The sequence below is a fragment of the Euprymna scolopes genome, chromosome 3, assembly GCF_053919585.1.
Source record: "Euprymna scolopes isolate OS-2025 chromosome 3, ASM5391958v1, whole genome shotgun sequence".
NCBI classification, from domain to species: Eukaryota; Metazoa; Mollusca; class Cephalopoda; order Sepiida; family Sepiolidae; genus Euprymna; species Euprymna scolopes.
Genome location: NC_136484.1, coordinates 1,921,453 through 1,937,110, shown reverse-complemented (window position 1 = coordinate 1,937,110; position 15,658 = coordinate 1,921,453). Strand labels below are relative to the sequence as shown.

Sequence of the window (15,658 nt, the reverse complement as noted above, 5' to 3'; positions counted from 1 at the left end):
AATATCAAAAATAATTAAAAGTTAAGCATAACAGACAAACAAAATAGCATTTCAAAAGTGAAACGTAACAGACTGATAAAGTGATTTTTAAAACCGCAGTTTAACATACAAAATCAAATGTTATTGTAAAGTAAAGTGTCATGAATAGGGCTATGACAAGAGAATATTTTTTTCATTATTTTGACTCTCGAGTATATATCAGTTAATACATATGTTTTTGGATGGAGTGGTGTGGTTCTCAATTGATTAATGGTGTCTAAATGGGTCGGATATATACCTGAGAGTCAAAATAATGAAGAGAATATTCTCTTGTCGTAGTCTTAGTCATAAATCAACTAAAAGTACCAAATGTTTGGATAACAGATAAAGAGAGTTTCTCACAGACACGTGTTTAAATATACTAATCTTTTAAATGAATATTTCGTCCATTAAACTTTATCTCGGTGCCAGTGAATCGGATTTTAACTTCAATCTTTGCTCATCTTTATTAGTTTAATGAGCTAAATCAAACCGAACTCTAATGTTCAGATGTTACAATAAACGTTCTACATATATTTGGTTTGTTTAATCTATTTTGATGCTCTCTTCGATCACGTCGGAATGTATTGCAATAATCAACTAGAATTAGAATAAAATTCGTAAACTTTGGCAATATTTTTATTTCGAATTCGATATCCATCTTCTCAAATAAAACCGTCATTTTCGATATATCTGAAACAAAAAAAAAAATAATAAATTAGAATATTGCAGCAACTCATTCAGTTCGTATGAAACATATTTTTGGCATCTGTTTACCCACACATATATTTCTAAATATAATTATTTCTAGAAACACATCAGGTATATATATGCGGGATCAAGAGAATGGTACCAACATCTGATATGAAAGTTTTTTTCTAGACCGAACTGGAATCAAATTTAGTACATAAAGGTTGTCAATTCGTGTTTTTAATATAATAATCATCGTTACATCCTAGCTGCGACAATTCGTAGCAATAACCCGTCAAAATTATTTTTAAAAAGGCGCATTCACTGGTGTTTGGATATAAAGTTTCCCCAAATTCCCTGTACTTATTGCCTCTTATAATAACAATTGCCTATTTATTTGAGTTTATGCAACAGCCGTTTACCATTGATTTCTATATGGTAGCAGTCCTTAGCTTCTTAGTATTTTAAGGTGTAATAAAATTCCAATACTGTACATGTCTTTCCAATACACGCGTGGATAATGTTTTGTTTCATTGCTCTTTTCACCCTCATCCACATTTCACCACAATTTGAATTTATGACAATCATGACTGATGTCAATCACGTTAATTTTTGCAAATAAATTTCTGGTTATTTGATTGCTAACAGTTTCGTTGTCTTTGAATTCTTGTAATTATTACAATTTAACACTGATCTTTTTCTGGTGTAATTCACATAAAACAATAACGCACGATTCTGTAGAATTACTTGGGAAGGTAAATTCTTGCTGACACCCGGAACAATAAATTAACGCGAATAGACTGATAAGGTCAGACAAGGAATTCCAGTACCGCACAGATTTTGTAACAAAAAAAATCGTAATATAAAAAACGATACTTTTTATGCGCTTAGTAACTCTGTGAGTTTAATTTAGAGGAGCGTTGTGAGGTGAATTTCACTTCTATATGTTATGTTAATATTTATTTGTGAGATTTAGTTTGAAATCACTGAAAACCAAAAACATTATTATAAAATCGTTTTTAAGTACGCTAAACAGTGCTATAAGAGTGTAAGAAAAGCAGACATCCAATTATTCCCACTGTTGCTAGCCCTCGTTTTGTTCCATCAATTCTAGAAAATAAATGTTTTTTTCTAGAAATAAAAACGCACAAAAATATGAGAAGACTATATCTAAATAATTATAAAACACTAGGCCTCTGTGCTTGCTTGAGGTCGTATTTCTCTCAGCTTGTTTGCTCAAAATTTGATTACTATGTACAAAAGGACATCATTTCACAAATTCATTTTCATACTGAAAACGGACGTTTACACAATAACATTTCAGCATGATTTCTATATTAAAAATTTATTTAAAGAGAATCTACATAAAAAATAACGTCATTTGCATATTAAATTAAAGAAAATCTAATTTGATAACTTCCCTTCATGTTATTAATTGTTTGGTGTAATAAGATTGTCTTATTGTTATTTTAGAAATATTATTTAAAGTTGATTTATTTAATTTATTTTTTATTTCATTTATTTTTTATTTAATTTATTTTTTATTTCATTTATTTTTTATTTAATTTATATTTAATTTAATTTATATTTAATTTAATTTATTATTTAATTTATGTTCAATTATTATTAGCCTACACCTACTGCTTTTAAAAACGGAAGTTAGTAATTTATTAAAGCTGTGTGAATTATTTCAAAGACGTAAATTGATGTATTGTGTGCTTTCATAAATTTAACATGTGATCCACTTTCAAGAAACCCGAAAGAAATAAAGATATTAGGTGTATCTTTAATAATATCTAACTGAGTCCTCCGCCAATCAATGTATTTTAATCTGGCAACGCCTGGAAAATATAGCTAGTTGTAGTTTAATGTAATCAAAACATAATATGAGGTTTAGAAGAAATTTCTTGCGGTATTTTGAATTTTCATTTTAAATGCTGATGACACGACCATCTATGGCAACACATCAAAGGCCGTCAATGACAAAGTCCTCTCTAATTCTCTCTTCTCTGATCTTGAGCACGTGGTACAATGGGGGAAGAGGTGACTGGTTACTTTTAATTCATCCAAAATCATGATTCTATCTGAACATCATCAACGCTGTGATCCACATCTGGGATCAATTGAAATGAATGGCTCTCGTCTTGGGGAGGCTCCATGTTTTGACAAGCTTCTGGGTTTGACATTTACTCCTGATCTGAAATGGAACACGTACATCAAATCTGTTGCCAGGGACGCTGGGAAAATGGTGGGATCCTTCTACCGCTCCAGAAGATATCTCACTACTGATGCAATTCTCTATCAGTATAAAAGCCAAGTATATCCAAAGATGGAGTACTGCTGCCACATCTGGGCAGGAGCTGCTAAAAACAGCCTATTCTGCCTTGACAGAGTACAAAATAGACTTCGTGGTTTAGTGGGGGAAGTCCTTTTCTCTTCCCTGCAACCTCTCTCCCACAGAAGAGACGTTGCAAGCCTGTCTTTGTTTTATCGCTATTTACATGGCAGGTGCTCGTCTGAGCTCCAATCCCTCGTCCCCCCACGCCAATCTTTCACGAGAAACACCCGTCTGGCTGAAACTAATGTCAATAATTTTCCCCACTCTTTATCTGTGCCTAAATCAAAACGTAGATCCAATGAGCAAAGCTTCTTTCTTAGAACTGCACTCCAGTGGAACTCTCTGCCGCTTGCCTGTTTCCCACCTGACTACAACTTGGACGTCTACAAGTCCAACATAAACAAACTCCTGACAAACCGCCCCCTTAAGTAAGACACTCTATCAAAACCCCCAATACTAATGATTACTACAATACTATCTCATTGATTACTGTACACGCAATAACCTTTATCCCTGAGTGGCCTTCGGGCCTTGATAAGTGGTGACCCCCATGTAAAAAAATGTATTTTAAATGTCTTCGTTATAACACTTTTAATTTATATATCAAATTTAAGAGCGTTTTTTTGTTGTTTATTTATTTTTTTTTTTTGCTTTATCTAATCGTTTTAATTACAATCGTTTTAATTACAATCGTTATAACACAACAATTATGTCTTCATTTCAGAACGCTGAATACAAGAGAGAAACGCAAATTCGCACAATTTTTCTATATCAATTCAAGCGAGGCCGAAAAACTGCTGAAACAGCTCACGATATCAACCAAGGGTTTGGCCCAGAAAACCACTACAAAACACACAGCGCAATACTGGTTTAAGACATTTCCTGGCGGCGACGAGAGTCTTGAAGATGATGAGCGTAATGATTGACAAGGATAAATTAAGAGCCTGAAAGAATTCGGTTGCGAAGCTCTGCCTCATCCACCACACTCACCAGACCTTTCACCTACCGATTACCACTGTTCTAAGCATCTCGACAGCATTCCGCATGTAAAATGCTTCAAAAACCTAAGCGGTATCAAAAACACATTCATTGACTTCATCGCCACCAGAAAGCAAGATTTATACGTTAGTAGCATAAATACACTTGATTTGCATCGGCAAAAGTGTGTTGATTCTAATCATGCTTACTTCAATCAATATTTTTTTACGCCGAGATATGTTCGTCTGAATTTAAAAGTAAAAACCGTATGAACTGTCTTGTCAACCTGACATAAAAAGAAAAAAATGTTATTACTAAGATATTAGATGGCGTACATAAATATTATGCAAAAGATATTTTGTATTTTTGTTGATTTGCTTATTTGTTCTGCTGTTTTTTTTTCTATAAAATAATTTTAAAAATATTTACACACAGACAAATCATGTGGTTATTAGAGAGTGATTTTTTTTTTTATTAATTTGGGATTCAATTGGCAAATGACATAATAAGAAACTTACACTCTTTTAAAAATGCATATTGACAAAATCATTAGGATTAAACATGAAATCAAAGAAGTAAACAATTAGTTGGAAATGCCACTGTTCATTCCTCTACAAGACAGAGACATGTGCACCTATAACTTATAAGCCAGAAGCATTATTTACCGACATTTATATGCCCTTTCGAAGCTTTTGAAAGCAAACTGTTCTGGACATTGAGATGTGAAAACGTGATATGCAATGGCCGGGGATGGACTTGGACGCAACCGCCCACCCATTCATCCACTTTTCCTCTCGGAACAATAGCGTAGTATTTAATACAACGAGGATGAATGCTTTCCTATTGTCACAGATCTATACAACAAATGTATTGATTACTCATCGAATCCGATGCATTAATGAAGGCCGAGTGGAGGAGTGAGCGAAAGGTTTTCTCTACGTTTCCAACACAGGCTCTCTTTATGTAAATGAATCGTGTCGCGTCTATACACATTATTTATGGCAAAAAAAAAACAAGTTATCAAATCGCAAGTAATCACACGCACAAGTCACGTGTTTGATCTCGCAAAGTCGCGCATCAATGATCCGCTAATGTATTTGCCGGAGACAAATAATATTCAATTGTTATTAACTTATGAACGCTAGCAAACATATGTTCAGGAAATGCGCGCTTCATTAATTCCGTGGTGTGGATGCCTTTCTGACAATCAAGAGAATCCAATTCGGTTCCTATAGCGACATTTGCAAATCACACACAGACATTTTATTTTTATACCAAATGACCCACCGGAAAAGTGCGTCGATTTCCGTATTTGTACAACTGCAGCACAGCCACTAAAAATGTACTATATATATATATATATATATATATATATATATATATATATATATATATATATATATATATATATATATCTGTGTGTGTGTGTTGTTTAAAATATAATTATCTACTGACATGGGTTCCGTCTTCTACGACTCATCAGAATGGTTGAATCTAGCGAGATTCGAAAACGGGATCCCATGATTAGAAGCCTAACCCTCTACCGCGCGACAGCTTTATACACACACACACACACACACACACACACACACACACACACACATACATACATACATACACACACATATACACACAAGTATATATATATATATATATATATATATATATATAAAAGGAATCAAGACTGCAAATTAAAATATAAAATGAAATTTATTGTTCAACCTAATATCCAAAAAATATGTATATATTCCTCTCACAGAATGAAATATTAAACTATATGAATCGACCATTATCATATTACTCATCCTTAAATTTGTGTTTCAAAATATATAATGGTCGATTAATCGGTTTAAGTGAGATTCACATATATACATAACTTAAAACATAGCATTAAAACATATATACATAACTTAAAACATAACATTAAAACATATATACATAACTTAAAGCATAACATTAAAACATATATACATAACTTAAAGCATAACATTAAAACATATATACATAACTTACTTTATATTAAAAGGATTAACCAGAAGTGGAGCCACTAACAATAGTTTATTATTTGATGTTTGCAGTTTCTTCTTTTTTTTTTTTTCAATTTATTTTTCAATTTATTGATATAAGTTTGAATATGCGTAACTTGTTTCGGACTTTTTTATACGTTTTCCTCAGATTTTGTGTGGGAAAAGAAATTTTTCCGAAAATTAATGTCTTTCTCGCGAAGTGATATGGCTTCTTGAAACATATCTGGTTCCACAAAAATTCCAATGAGGACGTACAAAACTTTCCGGAACGCTTTATGGACATTTAAACTTACGTCAATAATTGAAAAAAAAATGAAAAAATAAAAATGAAAATATCAAACAATAAACAAGTACATAAGAAACAACAATTGTCGGTGACTCTACACTTGTAACTATACATTTTTTCTCTATTTGGAATTTCTGTTCCCTTTTTACACACACACACACACACACACACACATACACACATACACACACACACATATATATACACACATACACACGCGCGCGCACACACACACATACACGCATACAAACAAACACGCACACACACGCATATAAACACACACATACATTTTCAAGAACGTTAATGTCCCCATCAGTGATGATTCAATTAATATGTGTGTATGGCATATCTCTTTTTACAGAGAATTTTATCCTTATGTACATTTGTGTCTGGTGATTGTGTGTGTATGTGTTTTGTATGTGTGTGTTTGTGTGTGTATGTGTATGCATGTGTGTGTTTGTGTGTGGATGTGTTTTATATGTGTGTATTTGTGTGTTTGTATGTGTATGTGTTGTGTATGTATGTGTTTGTGTGTGTATGTGTGGGTTTGTGTGTGTATGTGTTTTGTATGTGTGTGTTTGTGTGTATGTGTGTATTTGTGTATGTGTGCGTGTGTATGCATGTGTGTGTATGTGGGTATGTGTGTGTTTCCCTGTGTGTGTTTGTGCGTTTGTGTGTGTTAGTGTATGCGTTTGCGTGTGTGTGTTTTTGTTTGTTTTTGTTTTTTGTTTTTTTTTCTTCTTCCTTTGAAGATTGTAATGCCAGGTATGGGGCAGCCAAACCAGCTGCCAACATTGCCCCGCTTTTTTATTGAAACCAACCGAGTGCTCTTTTTAGTATCCTCGCTGTTCCCTTAAGTGCAATTGTCTGAATCTCTTTTGCACTTGGTTCACCAGGAATATTAGTTAGGTAGGACTTCAGGTTCTTCTTCATAAGTCCTGTGGCACCTATGATAACTGGTATGATCGATATCCCCTTTAGGTTCCAGTTTCTTTTCATATCATACATGAGACCTTGGTATTTGGTCTGTTTCTCTCTTTCAGCTCTGTTAAGACCGCCATCATTAGGAACACTCACTTCAATCAAGGTTGCAACTCTCTCTGATTTATTCCATATAACTATGTCAGGTTTCACAGCAGCATTTTCAAGGTAGGTGGCTGTAGGGATTACATGGTCGTAATGTATGGTATATAAATCATTTCCAACTGTTTTGTGTGTGTATGTGTTTGTGTGTGTGTGTGTGGAATTTTTACACACTCCTTAATAAATCACATCGATATATCAATCTGTGTATGTGCCATCGGCACAATATGTCTGCCAAATGTAGATTTTCTTTCTATACTCATTTTGCCTACTTTTAACCAAATTATATTTTTATTGTAATTAAATTATCTTTTACTCATAAAATATTCAATTAGAACAGAATCATTATAAAACTAATTCTATTTATATCTATATTTTCTTTTCAATAGAAAAAAAACTTCGACGACTTTTTCATCTTTTACTACACACGGATTTGATAATTTTTTTTTTTTTTACTGAGGTTTTCACTCCAAACAATGCACACTGCCACTTTGACGTAAGGAATTTCTATTTGGAATGAAATTTACAGAGATACTATGTAGGGAGTTGGGTAGCGAGATATCTGTTTACATTACACATGAACTTTTGCTTGTCAGTACAGTCAGGGACATGAGAGGGAATTCCAAAATCTAGCAATTCGAGAGGAGAAGGCATTTGAGTAGAAGGCTTTATGGCATCTAGGGATCTTTACAGTGTAGAGGTGGGATTTTGCTGCCTGTCGGGTTTGTCGGAGGTATCTACGTCATGGCGGTACAAGATTTTTGTGTTCATCAGAGCATATTCCATTAAAATACTTGTAAAATAGACACAAAGATTACTCATTTGGGCGATTAGACAAAGGTTGGAGTTTGTTTACTAGTGCGGGGGATATCATGTTGTAGAATCGTTTTTAAGGAGCGAGAGACACGTGGTAGATCCATCCACCCAGACTTGGTAACAATATTCCATGCATAGCAGAATAATGGATTTGTAGAGGTACAGAATACTCTCAGGTGTGAGGGACCTTCTAGCAAGGTTAAGAGAGCCCACCTTCTTCGCAGCAGCCTGGCAATTACCTCAATGTATTTTTCCCAATTAATGTTGGCTGTGAATTTTAAGCTTACTAGTTTGAATGAAATAGTTTCTGTTAATGTATCTGCTATGGCAATAAACAATTAAGAAGTTTTCTTGTAGTTATTAAAAGAAAGAAGTTTAATATTGGCAGCATTGAACGTTACTATCCGTCTGCAGCATAGACATTCTTAACTCCTTATAAACAAGTAATCTTACTTCAGCTCCATCTTTGTATCATAATACGCATTAATGCTGTATCTTTTAACTATGGTTATAAATCACTTTTTTCTAATAAGATAGGAATTATCTTTCTTTTCAATTTTAGAAAAAAGAACATTTAGTTAAGTAACGAAATTTAAGTTATGAGAAAGAAAAAGCCAAATCGATGAAAATACAAAATTCCGTTAAGAGATTAATACCCCAATCAGATAACCCTAACCCTAACCCTAACCCTAACCCCAGTCAGATATTTCTTTCAAGTCGATCGGTCGGTCACATGTTTTTCAAATCGATTTCAAATTTAAAAGGGTAACATACTATTCTATTAATTATTTATATAAGATTAAACAGAAATGCATTCTGGTGAATTTCATTTCGTAATAAAATTATATTTTGATAGAATGTTTTAATGTTCTTTTTATTTTAAGTTATTGCAGTTTTATTCCAAGAAATCATCGAATAGTAGCAAATCAGAAATTTAATAGATTCGTCACATAGAGGCGATACACACACATGCACAGACGCACAATAAGCTTTCAAACAATATTATGCATATACATATTTAAATATATATATTTGTTTCATTTGAATAAAATCTGTCCCGAAAAACCATTCGACCGATTGTAAGTTGGGAAAATAGAAAAACTATAACGTGATGGAATTTTTATAAATGAAACGCATGAATTAAATGATTTTTTTTTGTTTTTTTATCATGTCTATATTTCTTGTTATTCTTGTCTGCTTGAACATTGCTCACACGAGAGAAAACGTAAATAAAATGCGAATGATGAGAGAGTGAGAGGGGACGGACAGCGTAAATAATTGAACGAGAGAAAGGAAGGAAGACACTGAGAAGACAAGTGAACAAACGGAGATAGAAATGATGGACGAGGCAAAAAGGGGGGAAAAAGACGAAAGTAATTGTAACAGATGAAGAAGACAGAAATGATTGAGATAAAAAACGTACGAGTTTTTTTTTATTAAAATATATATATAAATAGGTTTATTCGAAAATGAATGACGCAAAGACATGTTTCGCAATAATAATATACTTTCTTTAATGATTCACAACTTATGAAGGTCAAAACTCGATAGAGATAATTTTAATGAAATGAAATTAATGTCAGTGAAGAAAAATGAAGATTATTATGAAAGTCTTTTTTTTTTAATTCAAAGCCATGTTTAATTTCAGACCAATTTCTGATGATTGGCTAATCCGAACAAGTCCTGGAGATTTAAAAAAATCGGTGGATAGCTGATTTGTATAATACTTGAACTTTAAATTTTGGCAGGCAAAAAACAAACATCGTTTTCGTGTAGGCACGAAAAATTATGTGCTGGAATTCTTAAAGATTCAATATTTTTATGAAGGAATTCCGGGTTTTGATTGGTTGCTAGTAGAACGTGGATGCATTTGATTGGTCAATTCCTATCGCCAGTATCTATTTGAATTTGAACCTTTCCGTTTTCTTTAATTATACCCTCACTATATTGTTGAGAATGAGTTTCTTTGCTGTTTCGGCTGATTGCAGACTTGGATTGAAAGTTGCAGTTAGGTATCCGTTCTTGACAATCAGCCCGACAGGTGCGGGGCCAGGAACTGAGGAAGGTGTCCTGTGTATTACATAGAAGTCCATTTAAATTTTCAACTTGGAATTTAAACTTGGAATTTAAACTTTTCAATTTCAATTTCCAAATTTCAATTTTAAACTTTTACATTCCAAATTTTAATTTCCAAATTTCAATTTTCAACTTTACATTTCCAACTTTAAATTTCCAACTTTGAATTTCCAGATTCAAATATTCAACTGTAAATTTTCTAATTTTGAATTTCCAAATTAAAATTTTCAATTTTGAATTTCCAAATTTAAATTTCCAACCTTTCAATTTCCAAATTTAAATTTTCCAACCTTTCAATATCAAATTTTCAACTTTAAATTTTCAACTTTTAATTTCCAACTGTAAATTTCCTTCTTCAATTTTTCACCTTTAAATTTTAAACTTTCTAAATTTATATGAGCAAACTTTTAATATCTATTTTCAATAACTTATAACAAGAATATAATTAAAGAATTGTCAGCTATATAATCAAAATCGATTGTTATCTTATGTTCATTTGGAGCCAACAGCATCAGATTATATTTCTTATTGGCATTCTATAAAATTCTTGTGGCAGACGACAATGATGTTTACACCATTAATTGGGCGTATTAACGTTAATACCAGTATAAATAAACTTTCTGAATCAATTTGAGGCACGATAGACTTTTCAAGGGAAGAATGAATTTCACCGTGTACTTCGCTCCGAAATTATATATCACTATCTTCATTTTTTTTCGATCTTTCATTTTTATGATAATAACGTTTTACATAAAATATAATAAAACAGCGTATACTACAACTTCTACTACTGATAATAATAATAATAATAATAATAATAATAATAATAATAATAATAATAATAATAATAAGAGACGCTAAAAATGGAAGCGATTGAAATCAGAGGGATGGCTGAGAAGATACAATGTATTTCAATAATGAAAACTGCAGAAATATTAAGGAAAACCCTTGAATGCGGAAACTAACAACACAAATGAACTACAGACACAAACTGGACAACAAACAGAAATGGCTACAGATGTAAAACACAAAGAAACATCCCATGGAATCATGAAAACTGAAACGATATAATTGTAAGGTACTCCTTACCTGTTCCAGCCACCCTACCTTTGTGTGTGTGTGTGTGTGTGTGTGTGTGTGTGTGTGTGTGTGTGTGTGTGTGTGTGTGTGTGTGTGTGTCACCATAAACTGTCACGACACCAAATAAGTGAGGGGGTAAGGAGGATGGAATGATAAAGAAGAGAAAGCACTAGCCAGACCTCTGCTGGAACAGTGCAAAAAAGACTGGAATCTTGGGGAGACTTATTGCCTCCTAAACTGAAACGATATAATTGTAAGGTACCCCCATGTACCCCTGCGTTCCGGCCATTCCTCCCTTATATGTGTGTGTGTGTGTGTCACCATAAACTGTCACCACACCAAATAAATGAGGAGGCTCCGAGAGGATGGAAAGACGGAGAAGAGAAAGCACTAGTGATACCTTCGCTAGACGAGTTCAAAGAGGACTGGGATCTTGTAAAGGCTAATGTTCACTGTCAACGAGAAATCAATGGTAAGTGGCTGTTGCGATAATGAAAATTCTTTTGCAAAGTTTATCGAAAGAGGTGGAGAGTACTGGAAATTGTTGTCTGGTCGTTAAATACGCTTAAATATGATATTTTATTTTGTACCGATTTCGTATATTTTATTATAGAGTCGTGATTTCAAAAGTAAGAAAAATGTATTTAGTTATCATCAACTAGAATCGAAACCGAAAGCGTAGCATTCAAAACTAGTGACGTTATCACTGCACCAACGTGACACGCACATGAACTAATTAAAAATAAAAAAATTAATTAGAAACCAAGATAAATATGCAAAATTAATAACGATTTTTTACTTTTGACTCATTTTTGACCCCTTAAAACTATTTTAACCGGCTAAACACCCATAAAAGAAGGGCCATAAAAAAATCCAATCATTTGTGGCCCCTAGCGCCGGTAGTTTCGGAGGAGATAGAGTTTGAAAATTTAAAGAAAGAAAAACGTATAACGTTTTATATATTACATTAGCGAGGGGCGCACCCGGCTTTGTCCAGTCATAAAAAACGTTGAAATATGATATTTTATTATGTCCAGAGTTCGTATGTAATGATGTAGAGTCGTCATTTCAAAAGTAAATAAAAACGTATTTGGTTGCCATTAGATAGAATCGAAACCGACAGCAAAACTGAAGCATTCAGCGTTAATGACGTTAATATTATACCAATGTGACATAAACATAAACTGATTAAAAATAAACCAAGATTAATGTACAAAATGTATTAAGGTTTTTTCAGTTATTAACCCTTTTATACTCCTTAAAACTATTTAAATCTATAAAAGAACGGTCCATAAAAAAATCAATTATTTGAGGCTCCTAGCGTCGCTCTGCGGCATTTTGTTTTGGAAGTGATAGAGTTTGAAAATATGAACACAGACAGACATATTGAGTTTTATAAATTAGGGATCGAGATGACTGAGTGTAATCAAATCGATAAGTCTACTGCACATTTTTCTATCTAGTGTTTAGCGAAATATTCAGACGCCACTCGATTTTAAAACAGAATATAAATTCTGATTCCGATCTGACTCGGTTATTCACCTTTATGGCAGAATTACATTTCATGGATTATTTTTATGGTTTATTAATTATGTATTACTAGCTGGGAGCGTTGCCCGACTTTGTCCGGTCTTCAAATACGCTTAAATATGATATTCTAATTTGTACAAATTTCGTATATATTAATATAGAGCGTGATTTCAAAGGAAAAATAAAAAGTTATTTGTTTGCCATCAGTAAAAATCGAAAACTAAAGCAAAGCTATAGCATTCAAAGCTGGTAACGTTACCACTGTACCAATGTGACACGTACATGAATTGATTAAAAAAAAATAAAAATAAACCAAGATGAATGTACAAAATGTATAACAACTTTTTGTTCAATTTTGACCCCTTAAAACTGTTTTAACCGGCTAAAGAACCATAAAAGAACCGAAAAAAAAATCCAATCATTTGAAGTCCCTAACACCGCTCTGTAACTTTTAGTTTCGGAGGAGATAGAGTTTGAAAATATGGAAACATTCAGATATATAGCCTTTTATATATTAGACTTTGCTCAGTCGTACAGGAAACATGAGTTGGAACAATTACAATGAGAGCATTGCCAGGACCGCTGCGAGGAAGGTAGGCTCTCTCTACCGTGCTAGAAAGCTACTAACGCCCGAAAGTACCCTGCACCTCTATAAGGCCACCATTCGCCTATGTATGGAGTATTGTTATCATATTTGGGCTGGTGCATCTGCTACTAGTCTCTCGCTCCTAGACACAAAAGAGGTCCAAAAGAGAGTCTCCAACTTGATAAGTCCTGAACTGTCATCTAAGCTTCATCCTGTGTCCCATCGACGAAATGTTGCATCCCTCTGCCTGTTCTACAAGTAGTTTAATGGTGAATGCTCTGACGAACTGCAAGCAATTGTGCCCCCACGATGTAAATAACCTCGACAAACCTGATAAGCAGCTAAATCCCACCCCTACACAGTAGAGAGCCCTAGATGTAAGAGAGCTTTCTACTCCAGTAGTTTCTTCCCCAGAACCGCAAGACTTTGGAATTCCATTCCGGATCCCTGCTTCCCCAACTATACTGACATGCAAAAATTCAAGTGTAACGTGAATCAACATCTTGCTACCCAACTCCCTACATAGTATTCCAGTAGCTTATTTCCCCCTACATCAAAGTGGCAACGTGTCTTTTTGGGGGTGAACATGTAAAAAAAAAAAAGATGATATATTAATTTGTCCAGAGTACGTATGCATTAATGTAAAGTCGTGATTTCAAAATTTAAAAAAAAGTCTTTGTGTGCCATCAGCTAGAATCGAAACCAAAAGCAAAACTGTAGCATTCAAAGCTGGTGACGTTACCACTGTACAAACTTAACATGCATATGAACTGATCAAAAATAAACTAAGATTAATGTGGAAAATTTATAAAGTTTTTTCAATTTTTACCTCTTTTTAACCCCTTAAAAACTATTTGAACCAGCTAAAGAACCATAAAATAACGGTCCGCAAAAAATCCAATTATTTGAAGCCCCTAACACCGCACTGTAACTTTTAGTTTCGAAGGAGGCAGAGTATGAAAATATGAAGACAGACAGACAGACAGACAGACAAACATATAGCCTTTTTATATATTACACTAACGGAGGGTGGTGCTCGATTTTTCCTGGTCGTAAAATACGCTTAATTATGTTATTTTATTTTGTCCAGATTTCCTATATATTATTATAGAGTCCTCATTTCAAAAGTTAAAAAAAAAGTATTTCGTTGCAATCAGCTAGGATCGAAACCGAAAACAAAGCTATAAATTAAATGTTGATGACGTCACCACTGTAACAACGTGACATGCAGGTGAACTGATAAAAAAAAATTTCACTCCTTTTTGACCCTTAAAACTATTTTAATCAGCTAAAGACCCATAAAAAAACGGCCAATCATCTGAGGTCTCTAACACTGCTCTGCGATTTTTAGTTCTGGAGGAGATAGAGTTTGAAAATATCGAGACAGACAGACAGACATATATATAGCCTTTTATGTATTAGATTTATGTTTCTGTTAAATGACGTTCAGTATTCACTCGGATCAACTTTACATAATCTAACAAAGGAATTTTATTGAATGCGTTATTTGCATGGGTTGAGTGAATTCTATCTATGTATCCAATAAAGATAAATATACATGTTAATGACTTTATTCGTTAGCAAGCGAATAACTATTTTGTTTGTACATTCTTTTATTCATATTAATAAAAGAGATACAATTAGGTACAATTGAATAAACTATTTATATTAAGTAGTACAAGCAAATGTCCAACAACATTAAAACAGGGAAACGTATAAGTTAAACATTTATTATTAATTAATTATTAAAAAAAGAAATTAAATCTTATTATAACTTTTCATTGAATAATGTTCCTAGAAGATTGATTATCGTGAGAATAACTGTTTTTTACCAATTACTTAAAAACAATGGCGTTTAAGCAGAGGGAAAATAATACTTATGAAATATCTTTAAAACAATAATCAATCACCTATACTCAAGTTAAAATGATCTCTATAAAAATCCTATAATCTGTTATTATTTTTAACCGGTAGAATAATTGGACATGGCTACAAAAAGGAAACATTAATAAAGAAACTGAATTCCTAATAACAGCTGCACAAGATAACGTGATTAGAACCAACCACATCAAAGCAAGGATCGACAAAACACAAGATAATAGCAAATGCAGACTCTGCAGACAAAGAGACGAAACAAGCAACCACCTAAT

The 15,658-nt window shown here is 33.2% G+C and overlaps 1 long non-coding RNA gene across 1 annotated transcript in view; it reads right to left on the bottom strand.

Annotated features, from left to right (window-relative positions):
• Window positions 1–639: 639 nt before the first annotated feature.
• LOC145252786 (uncharacterized) overlaps window positions 640–15,658 on the bottom strand; it is a 101,288-nt gene continuing 86,269 nt past the window's right edge. The window contains exon 2 of the long non-coding RNA XR_013863675.1: window positions 640–711. This is a non-coding gene — a long non-coding RNA (uncharacterized LOC145252786). The remainder of the gene's footprint in view (window positions 712–15,658) is intronic.